Here is a 1625-nt window from a genome sequence, read left to right on the forward strand (position 1 = left end):
GGGGAAGAGAGAGAGAGAGAGAGACTGGGGGAGAGAGAGAGCGACTGAGGGGGGAGAGAGAGAGAGAGAGACGGGGAGAGAGAGAGGGAGAGACTGGGGGAGAGAGAGAGAGAGAGTGGGGAGATAGAGAGAGAGAGACTGAGGGGGAGAGAGGGAGAGACGGGGAGAGAGAGAGAGAGAGTAGAGAGACTGGGGGGAGAGAGAGGAGAGAGACTGGGGATAGAGAGAATGGGGAGATAGAGAAAGAGAGAGACTGAGGGGGAGAGAGAGAGCGACTGAGAGGGAGAGAGAGGGCGACTGAGGGGGAGAGAGAGAGAGATGGGGAGAGAAAGAGACTGGGGGAGCGAGAGAGACTGGGGAGAGAGACGGGGAGAGAGAGAGAGAGACTGGGGGAGAGAGAGAGAGATGGGCGAAGGGAGAGAGAGACTGGGGAGATAGAGAGAGAGAGCGAGAGAGAGACTGGGGGGGAGAGAGAGAGACCGAGGGGAGAGAGAGAGAGATGGGGAGAGAGAGAGACTTGGGGGGAGAGGGAGAGACTGGGGGGGGGAAGAGAACTCCCTCCCCCTCTCCCTCACACTCCCCCCCCCCCTCCCTCACACTCCCCCCCCCCGTCAATGTCGACCGCAGCTAAGGTGAGTCCGGCCGGGCCTCACGCGTTAGCCCGCGCATCGGCCGGCCCTGAGGCGCTGATCCGCAGGGGCGGGGCGGGGGAGAGGAGAGGAGGGGGGGGGAGGAGAGAGAGAGAGAGGGGGGGGAGGAGAGAGAGAGGGAGGAGTAGAGAGAGAGGGGGGAGGAGAGAGAGGGGGGAGGAGAGAGGGGGGGAGGAGAGAGGGGGGGAGGAGAGAGGGGGGGGAGGAGAGAGAGGGGGGAGGAGAGGGGGGGAGGAGAGAGAGAGGGGGGAGGAGAGAGAGGGGGGGAGGAGAGAGAGCCGGGGGGGAAGAGAGAGAGAGAGAGAGCCGGGGGGGGGAGAGAGAGAGAGAGCCGGGGGGGGGGGAGAGAGAGAGAGAGAGAGAGAGAGAGCCGGGGGGGGAAGAGAGAGAGACTAGGGGGGGAGGGACAGAGAGCCGGGGGGGAAGAGAGAGAGAGAGAGAGCCGGGGGGGAAGAGAGAGAGAGAGAGAGAGAGAGAGAGCCGGGGGGGGGGGGGAAGAGAGAGAGAGAGAGAGCCGGGGGGGGGGGATGAGAGAGAGAGAGAGAGACTGGGGGGGGGAGAGAGAGAGAGCCGGGGGGGGGAGAGAGAGACAGCCGGGGGGAAGAGAGAGAGAGAGAGAGACGGGGGGGAAGAGAGAGAGAGTGAGAGACTGGGGGGAGAGAGAGAGAGAGAGCTGGGGGGGAAGAGAGAGCTACACTAAATGGGAAAAACACACAATAGAAGCCCCTACATGCAGAATTCTGCCGAAGCATCCTTCGCATCCAAAGAAAAACGCCAACAAATGCATGCAGAGCCGAACTAGGCAGATACCCACTGATAATAAACATCCAAAAACGAGCACTAAACTTCCTAAATCACCTCAAATCTAGCTCCCCAGACACCCTTCATTTCAAAGCCTTTCAGACCCAAGAGCTAAACCCAGAAAAGAGTCCCCTGAGTCAGCTGCTACTGAAACTAAGTACTCAGCCGGACCCT

The sequence above is a fragment of the Somniosus microcephalus genome, chromosome 13 (genome assembly GCF_052327205.1).
Source record: "Somniosus microcephalus isolate GS21.2 chromosome 13, FLI_Smic_1.0, whole genome shotgun sequence".
NCBI lineage: Eukaryota > Metazoa > Chordata > Chondrichthyes > Squaliformes > Somniosidae > Somniosus > Somniosus microcephalus.